General features: G+C 30.9%; 2 protein-coding genes across 4 annotated transcripts in view; one reads left to right on the top strand and one right to left on the bottom strand.

The window, feature by feature from the left end:
- The window catches only part of LOC108749179, a 222,782-nt gene that overhangs the window by 148,898 nt on the left and 66,307 nt on the right, over positions 1 to 7,577 (bottom strand). The window lies entirely within an intron of this gene.
- The window catches only part of LOC108749178 (limbic system-associated membrane protein-like), a 292,256-nt gene continuing 286,501 nt past the window's right edge, over positions 1,823 to 7,577 (top strand). For 2 of the 3 annotated variants that reach the window (XM_018487719.1, XM_018487718.1), the window contains exons 1-2: positions 1,823 to 1,861; positions 2,128 to 2,170. The gene's annotated coding sequence lies outside the window, so the exon portion shown is untranslated. The remainder of the gene's footprint in view (positions 1,862 to 2,127; positions 2,171 to 7,577) is intronic. The other variant, XM_018487720.1, reaches the window with a different exon arrangement.

Raw genomic sequence — 7,577 nt, 5'->3', positions numbered from 1 at the left:
ACTGACATCGGGGTACTTATTTGACATGTCTCAAATTTTTTAAATAACCGCACATTTATAATTCTATCATCGTTCATGATAAAATATTAAAAAAAATATGAATAAAGTTGTGGAATAGTACTTCAGTAAAAGTTAAAATTTGTTAAAATTTGTTCAAAACGAAATTACAGATTGCACATGTATTTTATTATATTTTTTTAATTTTGCTGAGAATTTCAAACTTAAAACTAATCTTCAGAACAGAAAGGGCTAGAAATGATTATCTAATAGAAAAATTAGATTAGAGATAGAAAAATAATTAATAGTTATTTATTAAAATATATTCATTCATAAATATATTTTTTGTATGCGCAATTACAATGCAAATTTACTTTAAATTACGAAAATTTTTATGTACCTATAATCGCTATATCCATACACATTTTACTATTAAGATATTAGCAGTCCAAAAGACAGAAAATACCATTGTACTGTTATTAATGGAAAAATAAAGAAAATAAAGAAAATACAAAAAGAAGAAAACTTTATATACAAAATATATTATATAAAAATTAATTTTGTGACTCGATTTTAAGAGATTTTTTGGTAGTCATTTATAGTTTATTGAAGAAACCATTGCTTTCAGTAACCGCTGAGAAAACTCGAGATTCACTCTAGCTCTGCAACAAAAACCCAATTTTCAACGTGACACCGAACGAGACATTGCGAATGGGTTTCGCAAGATCCAACGAGAAATAATCCTCTACAATGAAAATTGTTTCTTTTCTCCATTAGTACGAAACATGTATTGTATTTGCTAATATCTACCTGACGTAAGGGAAAGACGTAAGGAAAACTTTTTGTTGAGGCAGCCGAGTTTAAGAATTTGAGGAAAACATGATTGCTTATAATTTATGTAATTATATTTACAATATTTAATTCTTTTTACAAATATCTATAACGTGGAATCTACGAATTTATCTAATCCAAACGAAGTGGACTGTCCCGTTATAATTTACGAATGTATCTATTTACAATTAATGATTCTTCTGAAAAATGATTTGTAAAAGATAAATTTAATTTATAAATATATAAATTTATTTTATTAAATAAAGATCTTAAATGTCAAATATTTTTTTAAGATAAAATTTAAAGTATTAAATTAATTTTATCTGAAAAATTAAATCTTTCCTTACTTCTAATATTTTAGCAATCCTAACATTCCACTAGTTTTAGTATCTCCATTTCTTGAGATTTTGTTTCTGTTTGCTTAATAATCTTGTCCCTAATATTCCTAGTGATTTCAAAATTCTAGTCCAATTGATGCGTTTTTACTTTTAAATTTTTATTAATTTATACTTATGCAATTTTCCGTACCATTATTAAATGCACCAATTAAAATCGTTCATAGAATGTGTTACCTACTTACTTGCTGAACCAGTGTGATTTCTAACTCACGACTTATAATGAATCTTATTTGCTGAACTAGCGGAATATCGAGGTTTAGAGAAATATGTCCTAATCGCGATTTAATTTTTAATACTGATCGCGATTTATTTCTTTTTTTATTACATGCCATCACACGTTAAATACAAAAGGACCATATACTTATATATATCTACTACATGAATCGTTTAATTTTCAATCTACCTTCAATGGATTTCTTCTTTCTATTGATTAACCAAGTTGCCTTTTCGTTAATTCTGTATTACGTTATCGTTTATTACGTTATTATGTTCATATTATTGACACTGCGTAAATCGCGCGACGGTTGGTACGCGCCGCGCCGCGCCGCGTCATAGGTCATACCGCCCGATGTTTAGGTCGCCGCATTATCATTACCGTTCCGACACTCGAACTAATAGGCAGTCTACCACGCTTCGTACGTAATATTCCTCTTATGTATTATTTTTTTGTACTAATAGACTTTATATTTACGTAATTAATTAATTCTCAGTTCTGTAACAAAAATTACAGGAAAGAATATTCCATGTAAATTAAGGGATGAGTGTATATATAGTAAATATTTAAAATATTTAATATTTGAAAAGTGAATGAAAAATATTCGCCTAAGAAATAAGAAATTATTTTTTTAATTAATCATTTTGAGCGCATCTTTAATTGAAGTTTTATTCTTATATGTTACAGTATCATCATTGCTGAATAACTCCGTCCGTTACGCATCTAATCGGTGAGTGAGAAAAAAGTTTTTATTTTAATATCACTACATTAAAACAATTAATTTTGAAGTATCTCATATTTAACCTTTAGAGGACGAGGGTTTAAAATCTTACAGCTTTTTCTTGAATAAGATTTATTATAATTCACCAATTTTTTTTTGTATTTCTTGCTTTAAAATATGACATTGTTCCAGCACCACTTTTCCTGTAAAGGTTAAAATAATTTTGATAAAAAAATGAGTGATATATATTTAGTATAGAATATAAAGAAACACAATATTCGTCAACAATGTAAAAATATTATGTCTTATATTAATCTCATATAAAATATGTAACGCAGAAGATAAAAAATTTACGCCGACAATACGCACAATAGTGATTGTGCATACAAGTCACTATGGTCTCACGTCATTCATTGTAAAAACCTCACCTGATGAATGCTTGGTGAGATTAAAATTGCAACCATGAATATAGGTTTACAATACAGTTCGAATAAATACGAATATATACAAATTACATATTTTTTATAAATTGGTTTGAAAAAAAAATTCGTCTATTATTTTTAAAGTTACGATTATAGTTCCTTTTTTATGTTGTACAATTTAATTTTGCGGCAAATAGTCTACATTTTTTGGTGAAATTCTATAGATTCTATACAAATTTTTTCGCATATTTTCTGAATTGTTACGTGCGATATAATTAGGTATATCATGAAATTACACAGATAACTTACGTAAATATCTCACGCAAATATCTTATATGAATATGTTATACGAATAAGTTACGAGAATAAATCATGCGAATGTCAATTATATTTTAATGAACGTTTGCATTTATCTTTCGCGATTTGTATGACGCACGCGGATTTTACTAACGACCATACCGTCTCGCAATCGTCTCATGTTAATGAACGTTGAAAACTATGTATGTTATGTACTGGTACTGATTATGAGCTGGCGTAGAAGGGTATATCTCCTTCTTCGATCTCTGCAGTGCAGTCAGAAGTTATGGAATAAGAAACGATAACGTAATACACAGTGATACAGAAATAATATATGTCATATGTAGTGTCCATTCATCGAAATATAAGGAGCGTAATATTCCGCCGAATGTTCCGTTCTTTATTTCGATGAATAGACTGTTATGCGTTCGCGTGCTACTTTGTGGACTCGCGTCCAGCATTGTCCGAGATAACAATTTTATTCAAGCGCCTTTAAATGGAAACTCTTATCGTTTATAATTTGACAGGTATACAATTTTATTGATATGTATATCATTATATATAGGTAAATGTATAATAATAACTTGTGCGATATATTGATAATAAATTTTGCACGTCACGGATTATTTTTAATTAAAAAAATGTTGAATGCTTAATTAAAAGTACTCGATTTAAAAAGAATTACATAAATTTTGACATGTAAAGGAAGAATAAAATTGATTTCCATTTTGATAAAAAGTGTATTATAATAATATAAGTAAATCCATTATGGTTTCTTTAATAATTTTATCTGAAAAGAATTAAAAAATTAATATAATTTAATAAATCAAGAATTTCGATTATAATAAAACTAGATTATTTTCTGCAAAATTAAATTGCACAATATGAATAAGAAATTATAATCATATTGACAATACAATAAATTTTCTAGAGCTTTTTTAATATTCGCCGAGATTTATAATCCGCATATATCCATATTTATTCGGCGAATTTATTCGGAAATTCGTTACAATTCTAAATCCTAGACACTTTAATTGTTAAAATAAGAAATTATTAGTTTGTGTAATTAAATATTCGCGATCGTTTCGGCGTGATAATCATTTAAAAGAAGTATTTTGAGATACTCATGAAATACATTGAATAAAAGATTGAGCCGCCTGCCAACCGAAGTAATATTTCAATATTTTGTTAAATTCAAGTGTATATATATTCCCTTGTGTTTTAAATTATTAATAAACGATAGATTGCGTTATTGTAAGATTATTCGCGATTTGATTTTTATATTACCTGCCTTGCTCTCAATTCGAAAAATAACGAAATTATATTTAATCTGATAAATTCCAAGCATGTTAGATTCAACTTCAAATTTACAAAAGTAACTGAATAAAATATTGCATGTGATATCAAGAAGCAGAACATAATTCTTGTCATTTAACGTTATGAAGCGTTATATTTTCGAAACATTCAATATTATATTTGTGTGTGAATATATCTTTCTTATTTTTTAAATTATTGATATAAATATTGAGTTATCTCTGTGTCAAATCCATTCTTAGAATGTCAACGAATGTGAACACTGTAGCTCACTTCATCTGGATGAGGAGTAGTCTGATACTCTTATCTTACCGTTACAAAATATTAAATATTACGTTTTATATAAGCTGAACGATATTTTAATAAATATAAATTCACGCACGCAAAATATTCTCTTGTATCTCATATTTCAAATTAATTTGATCGAACAGGTTTCCATCATATATCAGATCTAAAGAGTAAAATTTGACTAGAATTAAAATAATATTTACAACATTTAATTTTATTATTACTTTATCATTTATGTTAAATATTTTTGCATCTGGAAATAAATAATGGAATTTTAATAAATAAAGACTCTTTCTTTTCATTTTAATACAAATCGCATACATAAAATTGTGAAGTACAGTCACATATGTACTAATCATCAGTCAGAATATGACGATTGCGCAGCACTTTTGGCTTTTAATTGTGTGACGCGAATATTACACGAAATATTATTAATAAACAGTCAATTTTTATTATAGATGGCTTTCATTACTTGAATTATTTATCCAGAGATTCGTTTATTATTCTACGCTCTTAATTTGTCGTTCCTTATGAAATATTTAATGCATCATAAAACATCATATATCGAATATTTTTTACATGAAAAGAATAAGTTTGCTGAAATGTTAAAAAATTTAAAATTTAGCTAGATACCTAAATCTACAAAATAATTTTGTGATAGACTATAAAAGTAATTATGTAGGAAACTCAAGTATAATGAGTAATACTAAAAAATTTTGTTATTTTAACAACTATTACATCTTGAGCGTCCCACATAATTATTTTGGTAGATTAACAAAATTATTTTAAAATTTATATATAGTTAAATTTTTAGAGATACTTTAGCAAAATTATTGTTTCCGTATATTTCTCGCATTTTAAATTAATTTCCATCAGGGTTATTATCACATCTTTTGCATTTATGTTGATAGCGTCGTCGAAGCTTATGATTAATTTCATTTAACTTAAAATCTGATAATTACAAGGCGCATACGATTTGAGCTAAAAACTAATGAAAATTTTGAGCATTCAAGCAGAGCAAAAGTCAATTGCAAACGTTCTATCGAATAAATATAGTTTTTATATAAAGAAAAAAAGATACGGAAGAGATCTACAGACATAAGAGAAACAGAAACGAATAGAAGAAATTGAAGAAGATGGGAAGAAAATATCAAATGGTTGCGCGACATTCAGAGAAAGGTAAATGCATGCCTTGTACAGTTACAAAACGTTGCGTGCGGTAGCTGTTTTTTCAGCGGCGTCAGGATCAACGATACGGAGATGAAATAGGAAGAGGAAATAAGAAAGATGAAAGGGAGAATCGGTCGAGTCGATCGCAATAAAAGGAGCAATATAACGTGAGATAAAGCTCAAAGGTCCGTGCTAGAGAAATCGTGTTCTGAGCGAAACAAGGAACAGCAAACTCCGAAAATAACGGCGAGGAAGGAAAAAAAATGATTCGTGCGTCTCTCCTCGTAGTCGTAGTCGTCGTTTGGGTTGGCTTCTGTCACGCGAGCGAAATTGTGGCTGTTTATCTAACCCAACCGACAGAAATTCCATTTCATCTTGCGTCTCGCATTTACCGCGCTGCGTTCTCTCCTTATCCACTACCGAGGATATCGCTTTCTCACACTCCCTTTTCTTTCCGCTCTCCTAGGCCATCCTACGTAGCTTTTTCTCACTGACTCTTATTTATTTCATTCGCGCCATTCTCACCGTGTACGCGACTTATCCGCATCCCCCATCGGGCCGCAGTTCACGGAGATAAGGCGCGCCCGGGGGAGAGCAGCGTACGTACCTTTGTACTCTCATACCAACCCTCTAATACGCCACTCTGTGAGTGGCTTTTCGCATTACACAGTCGTTCTCTCCTGACCACGTCGGTCCACGTCTATCCGAAGACGGACTGCGTCATCTGAATGCGCGACTTGCCGTTTACCGCCGGATGCTGTCTCCCGTTGATAAGAGCCCTTCTTACCTCCACGTCGTGCGAAATATCACTTATGATATGTATCTCTTGACGAGAATTTAGCATGCAGCTTGAGAATATTCGCACGTTTTGCATAAACTACATTTTCTTGTCTGAGTTTATTTTACAGTTTCTTAAATCCGCCAATTTAGTGAACGCAATTTTATACGGAGCTATTAATTTTCTCAGAACAGATGTAGAAGATTTAAAGAAAATTATTACTAATTTTTTTTATTGCTAAAAAAGTTTCACTTCGTTATAATTCGTGCTTCCTGCTGGTAGAACATAATGTTCTCATCTTGACATTTCAATCAAGTCTATAAAATATTATATTCTTGTGCTTCTCACAATCAGTAAGTGAGCTTTACGAGTGTCTTCCATAATGCATATAATGCACGCATGTAGATGCAACAACCTGGCCTACAGATTCCCACTGCATACAGATTAATAACTATGGATATAACATCTATTCCATACGGATTTGTCGTCGCGCTCAGTTTGATCAATAACAAGTCTCGGTTTTCGCAACTGTTGCGAAATCGAATGACCTTACCATCCTACGTAGAAGCAATATCTATCGATAATATAAGAGAAAATAAAGTTATCGCGGTCTAAAGTTCTCGCGGTCTAAAGTTTTCGCATCCGCGTGACCCCACGAACAAGAAATTTACTCTAGATTTTGTTTCGAGATTTTTGCGAACGCGACTATCGCGGATTATGCCGCTTTTTTGGGTATCGCCAACTGGTTGTGTGCTTTCCCGCTTATAAGACGGATTATACGGCGGAACAATTCGGAGTAATCGGCTTATTTCCTTCTTTCGTATTGTGGCGACGCAACGGGCATCACTTAAATTATCGAGCAACGTATCCTTACGTGATATTCGACTGTGCGGTGAACTTATATTCATTTCGGCGTTGACTCTTATATATAAGCTAACGTGTGAACCCGTTATATTTCTAAACAGTCCTCATTTTCAAAGCGTAAAAGCACTTAAAAATATTTAGCTATCTCTGTTCCGTGATGTAATTTATGTCTCAGTCATCACGATACTTACTTTCAAGCGTGCGTAATTTATTCTGGAACTGGGGTATGTAATATGTACGCTTGAGCAACTTTCCGGCACGCTAAAGTATCGCTAATGAATGC

Source organism: Trachymyrmex septentrionalis, unplaced genomic scaffold (genome assembly GCF_001594115.1).
Source record: "Trachymyrmex septentrionalis isolate Tsep2-gDNA-1 unplaced genomic scaffold, Tsep1.0 scaffold27, whole genome shotgun sequence".
NCBI classification, from domain to species: Eukaryota; Metazoa; Arthropoda; class Insecta; order Hymenoptera; family Formicidae; genus Trachymyrmex; species Trachymyrmex septentrionalis.
The sequence above is the reverse complement of the archived record's forward strand: the minus strand, read 5'-3'. Positions and strand labels throughout refer to the sequence as shown.